The sequence below is a fragment of the Tenrec ecaudatus genome, chromosome 4 (assembly GCF_050624435.1).
Source record: "Tenrec ecaudatus isolate mTenEca1 chromosome 4, mTenEca1.hap1, whole genome shotgun sequence".
Taxonomy (NCBI): domain Eukaryota; kingdom Metazoa; phylum Chordata; class Mammalia; order Afrosoricida; family Tenrecidae; genus Tenrec; species Tenrec ecaudatus.
The window spans coordinates 93,548,915-93,565,839 of record NC_134533.1 but is presented as its reverse complement, the minus strand read 5'-3'; the positions used below and the strand labels follow the sequence as shown (position 1 = coordinate 93,565,839).

At 45.4% G+C, this 16,925-nt stretch overlaps 1 protein-coding gene and 1 pseudogene across 2 annotated transcripts in view; both read left to right on the top strand.

The window, feature by feature from the left end:
- MAML2 (mastermind like transcriptional coactivator 2) overlaps positions 1-16,925 on the top strand; it is a 412,000-nt gene that overhangs the window by 78,508 nt on the left and 316,567 nt on the right. The gene's annotated exons all lie outside the window — the stretch shown is intronic.
- Positions 7,970-8,651, top strand: LOC142446999 (migration and invasion enhancer 1 pseudogene; annotated as a pseudogene).

Sequence of the window (16,925 nt, the reverse complement as noted above, 5' to 3'; positions counted from 1 at the left end):
CAGGCTGGAGTTGCTCTTTCATTGCTGAGAAGACTGGAGGATGAACTTTGTGGTAACGATGGCGAGTTCGGCCTGGACACCTCAAAGGAGATCTCAGTTGGGATGTGTGTTTGAGACTCTAGGGAAATGGATGTCTGGGTTCGAGATAGAAATGTCTGAGTCACCAGTGTCTCAATTCAGACCATTTTTAAAGCCACGAGACTCAATCAGAGGTCTGTGAAACTCGTCACCAGACCAGCAACATTTAGAGGTCAAGAAGATGGAGAGGAAACCCCCAAAGGAGACGGGGAAAATCACAACCGAGGGAGGAGTACAACCTGGAAGCCGAGGGAAGAACGCAGTTCAAAAATGCAGAAAGACGAAGCAAAAGAGGGTTTGGGTGGAGGAGCTATCTGATGGGGTCCCCTCATTCGGCTGAAGCGCATACATACAACGATGATGCCGGTGACTGGCTGCCATTGACAGCTTGTCAGTCACAGGGACACATCATTTATTGTAGGAAAGGCCAGAACGAGGTTCTAGCTCCATGCTTCACGTGATGCACAGTCCCTTCCACGGAGTCATCCGACCATTCTTTTCCTTAACTCTCTTCAATGACAGGCAATTTTAAATCTCTGAAAATGATCTGTGTATCTTTGAACATTCGGCTCCACTGAAGTTGGCCACGTTATTGCCACCGTCTGTGAGTGAATTGGACAATAATAACTTGGTGAGTGTATTTCTCAGTGTTGAAGGCTTTCTGTCAAAGCCAACTTACAGCGACACAGTCCACAGGCTAGGCACCCCACAGGTAGTGTACCCCTTTAAACTGAGGCACAGAACAAGCAAGGCGACGCTCACCGAGCCATTTATCCCTCTGCCCTTCAGTTAATCCTACTTGTGTTGATCGGCCAGGCTGGCACAATAAACTATAGCACCTCTGGAATGGGAGTCCCGAAAACTGCGCCCGAGGAACAGCCCCTCTGCCATTAGACTCACCTCGCAGTTGCAGCCGGAGCTATGTCTACCTGAAACGGGCCACAGAAACAACTGAGTCACTGCAGGGAGGGCCGGACAAGCAGTGCTTACCTTCTTTGTAGCCTGTCAGTGGTTACCCCTACCCGGTTTCTCTTCTTGCCTCTGGGCAACCCTGCCTGCCGGGAGAAGCCCACAGCTAGCCAGTGAAGCACAACCCACCGCCGCCATGTGTGATATGCACGGCATGGATTTCATCATGTTTCACTTGCTGGTGGCCTTGGGAGCTCCAGTAAAGGGCGTTTTTGGTTAGTTCCTTTGCCCTACTTGTTTCCCTCACCCCACGCCTCCTTTTTCCCCTAGCTAGAAACAGCAATTGCACATTGTGTTGAGTGGGCATGCCGTGTTTGTGCTGCTCCCTCACTTTGCTCTAGTTGTTCCACAGTCTGATTCAGTGGGAAGAAATCTCATTTAAGGGAGACACAATTTTTCTGTTGTTTAACTGCATGTTGAAACCAGCCCATCTTCATTAGAATGCTGTTTTGTACTTCAGTCATCAGCTCAGCCCTGACACGCCTTTGCTTTTTCACCATCTATAGTAAAAAACAAACAAACAAAGCTGCCATCAAGTCAATGCCGACTCATAGCAACCCTACAGGACAGGGCAGAACTTCCCTGTGAGTTTCTGAGTCTGTAACTCATTATGGGAGTAGAAAGCCTTTCTACTGGTGGTTTCAAACCGCTGGCCTTCAGGTTGTATCCTGACGCATAACCACTATACTACCAGGGCTCCTTTTACCATCAATGAATCTTGTGAAATAAATACTCTATAAATCCTGTGAAATAAATATTCTAGATATATAAAAATATGCTAAATGCTGTTCTAGAGGAAGCAGAAACCACAAATTAAAAAATAATTTCTCTGGAACCATAAATTAAGTCTTAAATGGGACAAAGATAAGACCCAAAACAAAGATAACCTATCCATTAGCCATCATGGTGTCTAAGGATTAGTCACCAAACAAACGACTAAGCTCACTGCCATTGAGTCAGTTCTGACTCATGATGACCCAACAGGGCAAGTAGAACTGCCCCTCTGGGTCTCTGAGACTATAACTTTTCATGGGAGTAGAAAGTCTGTCTGTCACAAAAAGCATGCTTTATGGAAGATTGGTTCATCAATAGTCACTACAGGTTCCGTGATTGGGATACGCACTTGCTCTTGCCGATAAGAAAAGCTTACAAAATTGACTCAGGTACCTCCAATGTGCCCCTGGTGTGGGCACTGCCATCAGCGAGAACTCCTTCTGTGGATTTCTGAGACTGTAACTCTTCATGGTAGTAGAAAGCCTCATCTTCCTCTTGAGGAGTGGCTAGTGGGTTACAACTGCTAGATCTCATGGTTAGCAGTGCAATGCATAACGCACGATGTCATTAGGGGTCTTCATAGAGAACCCTAACCCCACATTTTTATCAGGCAAGTCCCTGAGGGCGAGGCTGCCTCTCTCTGGACTGACTAGGTGGGTGAAATCAAACACATCCTGAAAAGGGGCATTTTTCCCCTTAATGTTGCATTTGTCTGTGATCAAAGCACTCACTGGAGGCTGAATTTATGTGGAGACTCAGAGTGGATTTAGCAATCCCACTGTAAACCATAGCTTTCTGCAAACCTAGTGCTCAGAATTTAAGCTTTAATACAATACCATTTACTTTCCATGGAAGCCAAGCAGCTGATAGATTTCTTACATCTGTCTGCCTTTTTCTCCTAGGTTTCCCGAATATGTAAAACTGTACATTAGAAAGGTTATACCTTTCCTTGGAAGACTGCACACCCATCCTTTCATTCTCTTGAAATTTTCTTTGAATAGGCAATGCAAGCAGGGAATGTGAACCACTCCACAGATACCTTCTATCCAGAAGGTTAGGATTCACATGGTCAGCAGTTCAAAACCCTCAGTAGCTCCCTGAGAGAAAGACTGGGCTTTCTGCTCCCTTAAAGAGTTACTTTGGAAACTCACAGGGAAGTTCTACCCTACCCTATGGGGTTGCTATGGGTCAGCATCGACTAGCTGGAAGCGAGTGAGAAACACTTCTAAAATGTTCTACCTTGAGGATTAATTCCAGCCCAGAGACTCATGATTGCACCTCTCCTGTGCTGTACTGACCCAGGGAAGTCCCTGGGAACATAACTACCACCTAAGAGTGAAAGCCTGTCAAACCACAGAAACCTAAAATAAGTGTATCCTGCCATGAGGTCACTTGGAATTAGCATATCAATCAGGGTTTCACTTTTAACCTTCTGCTAAAGACGGCAGCTGAAAAAGTAGGCTTTTTTTGGAGAAACAATAAAAGTTAAGGAAAGAGATATAAAACGAAATCCACTTCCCCCGAATTGATTCCAACTCAATGTGACCCCTACAGGGTTTTGAGCTTCTAAATCTTTATGGGCGCAAACAACCTCATTGGTCTCCCTTGGAGCAGCTGTGGGTTCAAACTGCTGACCTTGTGGACAGCAGCCCAACGCACCACCCGGGTTGGACACGATCCTCCCCTGTGGAGTCAGCGCTGCTCAGCGGTGCTATAGTTCCCGCTGCTTTCCTCCAGGACTGGGCTTCCTCTGCGCAGACTCAGCCCTCACAACAGAGCCATGATCTAGTCGTTCACTTACACAGTTGTTTACACTACAGGCAGAAATCATTCAAGGGAACATATCTCTGTTGTTTTTCCGCCACATTTTCTGTCTCTGCCAACTCTCCCCTCCTTCTTCCAAGTAGCAGGGCCAAGGAAGGACCCCACTTTCATGTCCATTTGCATGGGCTGAAATGATTTGCCCAGAGTGGGGTTGATCTGACACCTGCCTGCCCGCCCGCTGAGTGTCCTGCTCTGTAACTGTCCTTACCAAGTCTCCATGGAAGGTCGGCTGACGCCCTGCAGGCTGTACACTAACACACACATAAACACTATGGTTTAGTTACGTAACATTTTGGAATGCGTTGCTTTCTCTTAATGGTAGAGAAGAAGGTCTCAGGATTGCTAGAACTTGGCCATCTGCTAACTTTTGGAAAACCGGAAGATTACACTTTGCAGACTTGTCTCCTACAGAATGCAGTGTTTTCAGGGCTAACGAAAGGCATATTGGGGGCTTTCAGTGCGTCTGGGAGAAACCAAATTAATACCCTCTCCAGAGCGTATCTTCTTCCCGAAGCAAAATCAACTGTGTGGTAGCTCCTTTTGAGAGGCCACGGCACAATGACTTGCATTGCTTTCTACCTTTTGGTTTCAAGGGGTGTCTTGAGAAGCATTCTGGCGCTTTCTTACAATGGCTATGGCGATTTCTGGTGCTTACTCAGCAGACCTGCCTTCTTGGCTAATAAGATATGCCTCGCACCAGCAGGAAGGTAGAGTAATGAGGGGGGATTCCGAGATGGGTAAAATAACACTGAGGGAAATGAAAATGCCTTCCCCAGCATGACTAAGAGGGTCCGAAATAGAACTTGACTCCTAAGAGAACACATTTTTGCGTAGGCGGCACAACAGAATGGGGTATGTTAACAATCAGAAAGAACTCAAGTTCACCCGTAAAGCATATTTGTACACACTGTTGCATATTGTGTCCCAATGACTTATTTCTGCCTCAGTCAGTTCCAGTGCACATTCCTGCTGGAGGGAGCTATTTATTCAGAGATTTTTTTTTCTTTCCTCAGCAGCATCTAAGAGTCCGAGTTTCCAAAGAATGAACTGAAAAGGGGTCGTGGTCATATAAAAAATGAATTGATAGTCTCCACACCTTGTAACAATTCAACAACATCTGACAACATCTTGGTTGGCGAGGGGACTTTATAAGGAGCCCAGACCGATGGGCTAGTCAGCTTACCAGGAGTCCCAGTGGTGAGCTGCTCACGGGTGAAAGATGGGGCTTTCTGTTCCCATAAAGATTTACAGTCTTGGCAAAGCAAAGAATCTGCTCTATAGGGCTGGACCCGCTGGCCGAGAGCTTGGGTTTGAGTCCGTTTAGCTGGAGAGTGGTGGCTTCGGAGTCAGGCAGGGGCATGTAGGACAACCCACGGAGCAGGAGACTGCCATGCAGGGCCTGAATTTAGGTCGCAGGATCTGCTCTAGGGAAGTGATCTGGCCTCTTTTGGAATTACCCTTGCAGCCCAACATTTATTTCAAAGGGATTTCACTGTATCTCGTGTTTTCATCCCCAAACGTACAAGAGGATGATTTTATAAATCTTGTACGCGAGAACCCACAGGCTCAGGGAGATTGTGACGTGCTCAAAGTCGTTGTTGTTGGGTTATACTATTAGCAAGTAAGGTTCCCAGGACATAAAGTCAGGTCTCTGGACTCCAGATTGGTTGCTCTTTTCATAATCCCAGCACCACCACCTTGATGCAAAATGGTCATTGTAGCCACACATCCTCTCAGAACAGCTGCAAAGCCAACACGATGTTCTTAGTGGACATCTGAGGACATCTGAGCCTGTAAAGATTTACCATCTTGGGAACCCTCTAATGCCTCAACCCTTTCATACAGTTTCTCATGTGGTGGTGACCCCCCAACCATAAAATTATTTTCCTTGCTGTTCATCACTGTAATTTTGCTACTGTTATGAATCAGGCAACCCCTGTGAAAGGGTCGGTTGACCCCCCACAAGGGTCGTGACCCACAGGTTGAGAACCGTGGCTCTCCTGGGTCTGATGGGTCAGAATGGACTGTGTGGCAGTGAGTTTTGAATGTGTGGGTTTCGGGTGAGGGGGTGTGAAAAAGGCCAGGGCCCCATTCCACCTTTCCTTTCTTTGAGAACTATCTCAGCTCTCCCTTCAGGTGAATGCATCTCTGTGTGGGGGTCTCCTGAACCTCACAAAGAGCACCAGACTTCCTTTTAAGGTGCTACATGTGAGTCATTAATAGTTTGATTTAAAAAAAATTTTTTTTGGTAAGACACGCAAGCATTTTTGATTGAGAAACATTCTAGAAATGCTGAACATATTATTGTGATGAAATAATGACTAATACTGGCATTAACCTTTTTTCTTTTTTTGATTCAGTGTGTTTGTTTCTATTTGTTTCATTGTGTCTTTTCTGGAATATACAACTGGCCTTATTGACTTGGAAACATTAGAAAACAGTGCTGGTCTGTTTTAGAAATGTAGTTCCTGTTTTTATGAACCATAGGGATTATGTTTTAAACATATCTGAACTAGACATGGCATTTGGAGAATACTTTTACTGATTTATAATAAAAGAAAAGCAGAATGAATCACAATTGATTAAGAGAGCAATGAAATGCCTAATCGTAGGATGAATAAAATGCTCTTGAGAAATAGATTCATTACCTAGATATTAGAATACCATGGGGTGTACTCAATCCAATTTACAACATGAACCTGGAAGAACTCCCTCAACATTAAAAAACAAACAAGGAAGCAGTTCACTACATAAGAACAGTGTTGTGATTACTACCCAGTCTAGCCAAATGTAGATCAATAACCACAGAGATATGAAGCAACATCAATAAGAATTCTTTGGTTTATTAATGAATGGCACCATGGAACAGAAACCTGGGAAGGATAAGATTATGGTACATTACAAAAGATGGTGATTTTCAACAGATGATCTCAAATGTGCCATTTCTTGGGTGGTACGTGGGGCAGAAGGAGCCCCACTGGCACAGTAGCTGAGTGCTGACCTGCTCACTGGATGGCCAGTGACTGGAACCCCCCTGCTATTCATTGTAGAGAAGGCTGTGGCAGATGCTAGCCTGTGGAATCCATGGAACAGTTCTCCGCCTTCTAGCAGCCGTTCTCAATCAGTGGGTTGCAACCCGTTTGAGGGCCAAAAGACCCTTTTACAGGGGTCACCTAAGACATCCTGAACATCAGATATTTACATTCCAATTCATAACAATAGCAAAATTACAGTTATGAAGTAGCAATGAAGATAGTTTCATGGTTGGGGTCACCACCACATGAAGAACTATATGAAAGGGTTGTGGCCTTAGGAAGGCTGAGAACCACTGTCTCATGGGGACATTATAAGTCGGAATTGACTCCACAGTGCTGGGTTTGGGTATGGGTAAGTGGAAAAGAGCATTAAACAAGAATTTTCAACAATCGAATTAAAGAAAAGAATGATAAGAAATAGCATCTGGAAGAGAGACTAAGAAGGAGCAAACGGGAGTAATCCAAAATCTTCCTTTTTTTTTTCTTTCTCAATTTGATTTCTGTTCATTTTATTTATGTAACAGTAGCTGACATAGAGTTGATTCCAATTCCAGGCGCTGTACATGTGTCAGATTAGACTACAGTCCCTGGGGGTCAGAGTGCCAGGCCTTTTTGCCAAACTGTCTTTTGGTGACTCTGCTTCCAGAACAGCCCATCCTAGTTTGTGCTGAGTGCACTATCTATTTAAGTAGTAGATAGCAATGCAAATGAGGATTAGGCTGAGCTCTGAGAATAATAAGAGTTACCCTTAGTCAGCATCTTCAGACAAGGAAAGCAGTGAATGTATAACTGAAATTTACATTCATTTTATAACATCACCCTATAAATATTTTCTCAACCTACTCAAGTCTCCGTTTCATGCCTCTCATGATACCCACTTTCTCCATCAGCGGTCCTCAGAATTTAGCATACATCAGCATATTCCAGGACACCTATGAAATAGATAGCTGGTCCCCATTCCCAGATATCCTGGTTCTTAGGTATTGGGTAGGACCCAAGAACATGCAGGGACCGCAGCCCACCTTTTAAACTGAATATAGAGAATAATGAATGAACCAGGAAAGAAATGACTGAATTAGAGGATCCCCTGATTGTTATGAACACTTACCTGATCCAATATAAATTTTAAACTTCACTTTGTTATATATGTTGAAAGTGTGAAATCATGCACAGTGGTGGATATTTTCACCTATGTTCATTAGACTGAATGAGATATGCATATTACAGAGAGAGATAGACAAACAGATAGATTTACTTCAGGAAAATGATTTCCAATTGTGAGAGCAACGATGAGCGGGGAACCGAGGCCCATATCCTTAGCGCCCCCTCCCGGAGAGGCCGAACCGGGCAGTGGGGTTCGCATCGTGGTGGAGTATTGTGAACCCTGCGGCTTTGAGGCGACCTACCTGGAGCTGGCGAGTGCCGTGAAGGAGCAGTATCCCGGGATCGAGATCGAGTCGCGCCTGGGGGGGGGGGGGGGGACAGAGGCCTTTGAGATTGAAATCAACGGGCAGCTGGTGTTTTCCAAGCTAGGGAATGGGGGCTTCCCATATGAGAAAGACCTCATTGAGGCCATCCAAAGAGCCAGTAATGGGGTGCCCCTAGAGAAGATCACCAGCAGCCGTCCTCCCTGTGCCATCCTGTGACTGTGTGTCCTCCTGGCTCGCTGCCATGCTGAGGTCCAAGACTTGGGTCTCCACTTTGATCCTGATGGCGGCTGCCCCCTGCCTCTTCCCTTCCTGAGCTCCTAAAAGACCCCGTGATTCGAGGGTACAAGAGGGTACTGGGAGCTTCTCTGGCCTTGGGGATGGGAGAGAGACTCTGCTCACGGAAGTCTCCTTGGCCCCTCTTTCCCTGATCGGTGCCCACACAAGCCCCTTTCCCTCCCCAGTTGCTACTGTGGGTCTGTTGTTTTTTTCTCCTCTAGCCCGGGCAGTGTCAGCCATTGGCAATAAACTGGCACTACAGACAAAAAAATGAACCATACAGTATGGGGAAAAGAGAATTATAAAGTGGTCCCTGCAAGAAACAAGTCAATGGAAATAGAGGAAAGAACTAGGAGGCAAAGGACATTTATAAAGGTTTAAATACAGTCATGTACCTATGTAAATACATTTATATTTAATGATAAGAAAATAGATCTATGCGCATATACTTCTATGTTAAGTATTAAGGCAGCAGATGGACATTGGGCCCCTACTCAAGTACTCCCTCAATGTAAGAACACTTTGTTCTAATATCCTGGCATTCCGTAATGTTCACCATCCCAACACGATCGCTGAAGACAAAATGGGCGCATAAGCTAATGTGACAAAGAAAGTTGATGGTGCCCGGCTACCAAAAGATGTAGCATCTGAGGTCTTCAAGTCTGAAGATAAACAAGCGTCCATCTAGTTGAGAAGCAATAAAGTCCACATGAAAGAAACACACCAGCCTGTGTGATCCCGAGGTGTCTATGTATTGTACCAGGTATCAGGCACCAAAGACCCAGAACAAAAAATCATATCGACGTGAATGAGGGGGGAGGATGGAGAGGAGACCCAAAGCCCATATGTAGACAATTGGTCATTCCCTTACAGAGGGGTCAGAAGGAGGAGATGAGCTAGTCGGGGTACAGTATCGCTCCAATGAAACTTACAACTTTGCTCCAGTTCTTTAATGCTTCCTCCCCCCCCCCCCACTATCATGACCCCAATTCTACCTAACAAATCCACCTAGACCAGAGCACGTACACTAGTACAGATAAGAACTGGAACACAGGGAATTCAGGACAGATAAACCCCTCAGGACCAATAATGAGAGTAGTGATACCAGGCAGGTAGGGGGAGGTGGGGGGAGACATGGGGCATCGATCTCAATGATCAACATATCACCCCACACACACCCCAGGGGGGCAAGCCACAGAAAAGTGGGTGAAGGGAGATAGCAAATGGTATAATATATGAAAATAATTATAATATATAATTTATCAAGGGTTCATGAGGGAGGGAACGATGGAGGGTGGGGAAGGAAGGGGGGAAATGAGGAGCTGATACCAAGGGCTTTAGTGGAAAGAAAATATTTTGAAAATGATGATACCAACATGTGTACAAAAGTGCTTGACGGATGGATGGATGGATGGATGGATGGATGGATGGATGGATGGATGGATGGATGAATGGATGGTGATAAGAGCTGTAAGAGCCCCCAATAAAATGATTAAAAATAAAAAAAGGCCCCTGCTTTGGTAGCTTGTTTGCTTACAGTGACAATTTTAGAATATAAAGTTGGAAGGACCCAGCTCTTCATTTTAGGTGAGTAATACAAGGCACAGGGAATAACTCAGGTAGCCAGTTCAAGCAAGATATGGCCCTCTTTTCTTTCATTATGCTGAATTTCTTCTAAAAGTCCCCCAAAATGATACAATGTTCTTAAAAGGACCCAATGTAAGCCAAGTGCCCCATGAAGTGATTCCCTTGTGTTAGCCAGGGAAAGAAGGTCTGTGACTCGTATAAATCTAAGCATAGACGGCTCCTGAACACAGCCCTACGGTGACTGCTGTAGGATGTATCACTTACACTTTCTTCAGCATAACTCCTGAACCGGGGATTGGAGTCAAGATGCCAAGTTCATAACATTTGGAATCGATGCTAAGTCTCTGGGATAGGTTCATTTGGTTTGGGCTTTAGGATTGTCTTTTGCACTTAGGTGTTTCAAGCTGTCACACAGCCTCGTCTCCTCCCCACTCCCCAAAAGCTTGCTAGGTGACCTACCTTGACCTGCCTGCCTCTGCAGCGGTGTCTCCTCAGTGTCAGTGAGCGGTGGTGCCTTACTGAATCAAAGCAGTACGTTCTTGGTCCCCAGTCCCACCCTCGCTTTGGGCTGCAAGTAACAGAAAGCAAAGCAACAGGGTTTGAAGCTGATGGAGCTGATTTGTCTCACATCACAAATATTTCTGGAGACAGGTCGATGTCAGCAACTCCGTCTCTTGTCTTTTCCTTAGTGCTTTCCAACTCCAGGTTTTACTGTCGAGTTCAAGCAAGATGCAGGGGAAAGGAGTGAGGCTGGCCCGGATGTGCCGTGTATGGAAAAAACCAAAAATTTCCCCAAAGCAGGACCTTCCCCAGCTGACACCCATCTCATTGGCCTGAACTGTGCCGCACCACCACTCCGGAAACATGGGAAACAAACAGGCAAGAAAAATGTTTAGCTTGATTTAGCCTCTATAAAGAAAATGAGCAAGAGGAAGAGGCTGGAGAAGGGGAGCCATGAGACCGAGTATCTGCTGCTCTCCGTTGGGGTGAATCAGGCACCAGCCAGTGTCCTTTCCTCTGTCTTCACTCTGATCGCCATCCTGCTGGGCTCTGCTACTTCCCTGTCCCCAGTCCTTCCACCCACCAGGTCGAGTGGTTGGGTTGCTTCTGACTCATGGCGCCCCTATGACGGGCTCGAGTAGAGCTGCCCCCTTGGGTTTCCATGGCTGTAAATCTTTATGGAAGTCAGTCACCACCTCTTTCTCTCCACAGACCTCTTGGTTCACACCTAAGCACTTCCAATGCCGCCCGGGCTCCGGTGCTCTGCCACACTGGCAGACGCAGTCACAGTCAGACCCGTTATTGTCTCCAGAGAGCTGTGCCTAGTCTGCAGGAACGTGGGCAGGCTGCCTAGGGACAGACACTGTTTGTTGAATAAGCTTTCTGTGTACACATTCAGCAACCCTCGTGCATTTTTGAAAGAATAAGGATTGAATCAACGAGTGACACACAGGTGTTTAAAAAAAACAAAAACACACACACATCCAAACCAGAAGTCCGTCTCTTGAAAGCATATTCTAACGCTTCTCTCCAGACAACCTCTCTATCGAGCCATAAAAAGATTAGAGACACCTTCTGCTGGACTCGGGCCTGCTCACTCACGTCCAGTTTGTTCAGGAAAATAAAAAGAGGTGTTGACGCCATGGCTAAGGGGAGTCAAGGCCTCCCAAGCTGGGAGCTGCTTTAATGGCGATATGCTGCCGCTGGCCAGGGAAGGCAGCCGTCACCCTCAGCCCTGGAGCCTGGCTCTCAGCGTGACTTCTGACTTTTACACCTGGGTCCCGGAATCTCATGAGTCATGCTTAGCCTTTCCAGACTCAGTGTGTAGGACTTTCTGGATTGTTACATAAAACGAACTTTAGGAAGTGTTTGCAGGAGGGAGGAAGGCCGGTTCCTTGATGGGACTCCTCGTCAAACAAGGGGAGCTAGAGACTCCTCTGAGGGTAAACGCTTCCAGACCCACTGAGTGCACACAAACACACACACACACACTCACCGACAGCTCTCTCTTTACACGGTGATGGAGATGGAAGCACGGAGCAACGTGCATGAGGATCCTTTGGCCTGGCTCCTAGTCAAGGCCGCCACACGAGGAGAGGAAAATACTGCCTGAAAAAAATTAAATCTTAATCGACTCTGTAACCTATCAACACATGCTTTGCAGAAGGAAAAGATAAAGAAGAAACAGCTGAAGAAAACAGGGCTGAGTTGGTGGTAGAGCTATAAGAGGGCTGATCTTCTTAGGCAATTAAAAAGACATGCTGGTGGCAGTCAGGAAGCCTCTGCAGTAGTTAAAGCGGAATAAATGTCACGGAGAGGGCTTTAAGATGCAAGCTTACAACACTGCTCCGCAGTGATTTCTGCCATAAGGTGGTTAGCCCTGGTTCAACCTTTGGAAGAGTTCTGAAAGGAGTTACGAATAGTTTCCCCACAACCCTCAGGCCTACAAAAATGCCATTTGGCCTATAAAATATGCTTCGCTCCCACCCAGCAGTCCTCCTCCTGTTTCCTACCCACCATCCTCCCCTCCTTGTGCAAAAGGCTAGGATACATACCCACATCTGCCTGAAGCAAAAACACGTGCATTTAAAGCCAATAAATAAAGAACAAGGAACAACAGTTGGAGTGGACCATACTGCTCTTTGTTCTTCCAGGCAGTCTCCCGGGAGGCCTCTCTTTATTGTCAGTCCTATGAGGCCCTGGGCCTATGGGTGTCTTCTCATGAGTACATTAGAGTCTGGTGATGGTAGCTGGGTGAAGCATGGACACTCTTTTAAAATGTCACATCTAAGCCCACTGAGATAGACCACTAAATGCTTGGGCTTAGATATTTACTCAGTAAATGATGCCCGTCCGTGGTGGGGCCTGGGCCAGTGCCCAGCAATCTGGATGGAGTGAGAATGAGTGAGAGTCCCCCCTTTGCCCAGGACTGTGCAAGCCCTGGTGAGGGACAGAGGGAGGGAGGGAGTGAGTATGTGTGTGTGCTGCGGAGGGGGTGTGATAGGAAAGTTCACCTCAGCTCCTCCGTGCCCGAGCAATGGATAATAACAGGATGTGGGTTTTAAACATGTGTAAGCTTCTTCCAGCTGCCTCTTTCACTTTCATTCTTTCTGCAAGACACTAGAAAATATATAACATATATCTTACACAGTTCCCCCTGCCCGGCTTTAAGTGCGCTTTGGGGCATAGCTTTGGGCCATGGCAGGAATGAGCCCCATTCACCATTCTACAAGCCTCTCCTGTAACTGAGTTAATGTCAACAGGGGTTTAATTGGCATCATATCTACATGAAGCACAAGCTATTTCCAAAGGAGGCTGATTAGGGTTCACAATAAAGAAGTTTCACTTCCTATCACTGTGAAAATAAATTGTATTTATTGCCCATTAGAGGTTGTTCTTAAGGCCATTCTACTGCTCTACTGTGAACTTAGTCCATCTTTTTAATGAACCGGTCCAAGAGCCATGTCAAAAGCCACAGACATGCCATTGTAAAACTCAGAGACCTTTAGTCCTAAATTAATTCCTTTTAATAAAGTTGTTCCCTTATTTTTAAGTATACTGCACTCTTGTTGTTATTTGTTGGTTACTGAAAAATATTTTCAGGGTGTTATGTCTGAAATAACATTGACCCTTAAAATAAAATTTTTCTCTCAGGGATCTTTCCTATGATCTGTTTATGAATTTTGTCTATGTGTATTTTCTCTGAGGCACTGTATTACACCATCTGCTCCAAAAGGCCTCTATAAAGTGTTGAAGAGCAAAGATGTTGCTTTGCGGACTAATGTGGTCCTGATCCAAGCCATGATCATGAGCGCATGTGCACATAAAAACTGAATAAGGGCGACCTCAGAATTGATGCATTATGAGTACAGGGTTGGTGAACAACATTGAAAGTACTGCCGACTGCCAGAAGAACAAACAAATCGATGCAAGAAGTGCAGCTTGAATGTTCCTTGGGACTGAGGATGGCAAGATTTTGTCTTATGTACTTTGGACTTACTATTAGGAAAGACCAGTGCCGGGAATGGGTCATCGCGTTTGGTAGAGTAGAAAAGAGGAAGCCCCCCAAGGTGTTGGATCGACACCATGGCTGTAACAATGGGCTCAAACATAACAGTGATGATCACGGTGCAGCAGCACATTGTTTGTTGCCCATGGTGTCACCATGAGTCAGAATTGGCTTGATAGTGCCTAACAACCACTAACGTGTATTAAAGATCCAGCCTGGAATACAAACATTTGGGTGTTTGTGTAGATCGCTAAGAAGCCCTGGCGGCATGGTGGTTACTCGTTGCAGTTTGAAACAACCAGCTCTCCTTAGTGGAAAGGTGGGCCTTGCTGCTTTGTGAAGAGTTCAAGTCTAGGAAACTCACAGGCATTCGTTCTACCCGGTCCTGAGGGTCACCGGGGTGGGCATTGACTCAATAGCAGTGAGATGCAGATAACTAGACCATTAGAATCTGTGTGTGGTTCTGAACAAGACACTGAATGTCTCGGTTCCTTAGATTTTTTAATCTATAAAATGGAACCAATAATAGTGCCTCCTTCCCAAGTTTGAGATGAGAAATAAATGGCAAGCCCTTAGAGCAATACCTAGTAAAGTCAGCTAGAAAATGCTAGCTGTTATTATTATCACACTTGAATGGGTCATAGGATTAGGAGTGATCAAAGAGCCCCTGGAGATGCAAGCGATTAATGTGCTGCATACTCAGGGAAAGATTGGAGACTCTAGAGGGTGAGCCTACCCAGAGGCACCGGAGAAGAAATTCCTGGCAAATCAGCTTCTTTAAAACGCAGCCATTGTTTGTTTGTTTTTCCCCTCCCTCCCCGCTCCCCCCTCCCTCATGTGCCCTTGGTAATTTATACATCGTTATTTTGTCATATCTTGCCCTATCCAGAGTCTCCCTTCCCCCCCTTCTCTGCCGTCCCTCTCCCAGGGAGGAGGTCACATATGGATCCTTGTAATCAGTTCCCCCTTTCCAACCCACTCACCCTCCACTCTCCCAGCATCGCCAAAAAAAGAGGACCTGATGCAAAGGGCTTAAGTGGAGAGCAAATGCTTTGAGAATGATTGGGGCAGGGAATATATGGATGTGTTTTATACAATTGATTTATGTATATGTATGGATTGTGATAAGAGTTGTATGAGTCCCTAATAAAATGTAAAAAAAGAAAAGAGGAGAAAAAAAAGAAAATGATTAGGGCAAAGAATGTACGGATGTGCTTTATACAACTGATGTATGTATATGTATGGACTATGATAAGAGTTGTATGAGCCCCTAATTAATTGTTTAAAACAAAACAAAAAAAACTCAGCCATTGAAAACCTTAGAGAGCTACTTGGACATACATGGAGTTGTCATGAGTCAGAATTGACTTGCCATGAATGTATTTTTATCAGACGCTGGAGACACTAGAGACTGAAAAGAAATCTGGCTTTCCTCCTTTATTCCTGTATTTTCTACTGTTCCAATCCTCATCCTTTCTTTACATTCGTCTTTGTTCCTCATGTCAACCCACTGGTGGCCTTTTTGTTACTGGTTCTCCCATCACCCCCAGTATATGGAGGAAGGAAGACTGCAGGTCATGATCAGATGGGTGAAGAGGGAAACATCATGGGTTTTAGGTTGTCCTTGCTCTTGAAAGAGATCAGCATGATAAGAAGGAGGTTGCCATTGAAAGTACACTGTCTTCCCAAACCAAAGGTTCTTTCCTAGTCTTTCTCCATAATGGAGACCTCCTCCTTGGACACTGGACTCTACTTATGTTCACAGAACAAATACCTTGAAAAGGAAGTGATTAAGGATCACGTATCAAAGATTCAATTTGACATGTGTTTACCAAATGCCTCGCATGCCTATGCATTCTGTTTATTCATTTAGAGTCACAAGAAACAGTGAGTTCATATTCTGTGCCAAGACTCTACTAAGTGTTGAAAAGCCAAAGTCAAATAAGTCACAAGATTTGTGCTCTCAGGAATTTACAGTCAAATGGAGGAGTAAGGAGGATGACAGGATCAAGTGCAGGGTGACAAGAGCACATTCCAAAAGCCCAAATGACTGTGTGTGTGTGTGTGTGTGTTTTCAATCGTGCAGCGCAGTTAGCTCTCGTTTTATGGAATAGATGGGCTTCAGGAAATTTGGCGATCAAGCAATGTTTATATAAATGGAAACATTTTCCTACAACTCCACCATAAAACTGAAAGTTTTCCCACAGAAAAGCCTCCCAAAACTGCTGAATGCAAAACTCAGGGTCACAGGAAAAACAACAGTGGATTGTGCCTATCCTCGGCCTGCTGGAAAATTGTGGTTTTACAAGGTAATCCTCGCCTTGATGTCTTCGTTCCCATCCTGCCTCACAGTTCTCTTCTGGTTGTACATGTCTAACCCTGGCATTGCCACCATCCTGGGACCGGAACGAGTCCTTTCTTACTCACTGAGGTTTTCTCGATCTTCTCGCTCCGCTTCGGGAACTCAGTTGAGAGATTATTTATGGCGCCTAATGGAATCAAGCAAGATGTGTTCCAGCCCCTTGTGCTTCTGTGACGTCACATGTGCTATGAAATGAATGGCTTCCTGGTTGTCTCCATCCAGCGCAAACATTAATTTAGGATGAGGACTGCCTACAGGCCTTCATTCATGTAGTAAATCTTTATGGACTGCCTACTCTGCATCTGCAGACATACTTCCTAACCTCACGGATTTACCACTGAATGCTCAATGCTTGCTTATTCATAGTTGTGATAAAACGGACAGAGGACAAATATAGGTTCCTAGAAGCACATTCCTAGAGGAAAAGCACTTTGCCCTGAAAATGTGAAAAAGCTCAGGAAAGCCTTCACGGAGAAAGTGCTATGCAAACTGAGATCCGGAGCCTAAGAGGAGCCGCCTTCAGGCTGGAGCAAGAGCAGAGGCGATGGGGCAGGAAGACGCAGGGCGGTTTTCAGGAACTG